This window comes from Diorhabda carinulata, chromosome 5 (assembly GCF_026250575.1).
Source record: "Diorhabda carinulata isolate Delta chromosome 5, icDioCari1.1, whole genome shotgun sequence".
NCBI lineage: Eukaryota > Metazoa > Arthropoda > Insecta > Coleoptera > Chrysomelidae > Diorhabda > Diorhabda carinulata.
This window is the reverse complement of record NC_079464.1, coordinates 8,605,175-8,606,149: the sequence shown is the minus strand read 5'-3', so window position 1 is coordinate 8,606,149 and position 975 is coordinate 8,605,175.

Below are 975 nucleotides of genomic sequence, written 5' to 3'. Positions count from 1 at the left end.
GAATGTAGGAAAACTGAATTTCTAAGTGTCCATCACGGTTAGATCAGAGAATTACGCTTAATATTGAAAATTGAATATGGAGTTTTGGTAAGTTTGCATATACTAACATGAAAGTTACTAACATAACAAGTGATATACTCGGTTATAAAGAAGGATACAATAGTTTTATTTAATTTACAGTTGAATTTTTGTTTTTGAAAATGCCAAACAGCGAAGAACAACAAGGCTTTCGAAAAAATCGATCCACGATTGATGCATTATTTATAACAAGGCAATTAGTAGAAAAGCCTCTTGAATATAATACTCCTGCATATCTGTTTCATAGACTTAACGAAGGCCTTCGACAGAGTACAACTGAAGGATGTAATTTAGATATTGAAAAACAAAGAGGTACCTAAAAAATATATGAGACTTATAAAAGATCTGAACACTAATACTACAACGCAAATACGAACAAACCACACCCTAACACAGCATTTCGGAACAACGTTGGGCATCCGCCAAGGTGACAGCCTTAGCAGCCTGGTGCCTTAGTAGCTGATTCCATAGGATTGCATTTATCTATAGAAATGAGTCCCGATGAATTGAAGTTCTGGGCGTCTGCAGGCAAACTTGGTGTTCATGAGCCACGTCTGCCTGTCGAGTAGGTCTTGCAAATAATGCTCTAGGCGGGATTATGTTAGATAGTTCGAAGAGTATTTGTCGTTGTAGTATCGGTGAAACAGAGTCACATCGGCGATTTTTCTTCTATGCTCTAAGCTATAAGTTGAACTGCTCTCTTCTGTATTGAGTCAGGTTTTCCTTGGGAGCAAAGGTTGAAATGTACGGCCAACATTCCAAAGATGGACGAATCTGAGCCTTGTAGAGGATTAGAAGCTGCGGTGATGTGATAATTTGATTGTCTGATCAAAGTTATTAAACAGTGAATTGTACAGCATTCTGCAACGAAGATGTCTTAAACAAAACTACTGCAAA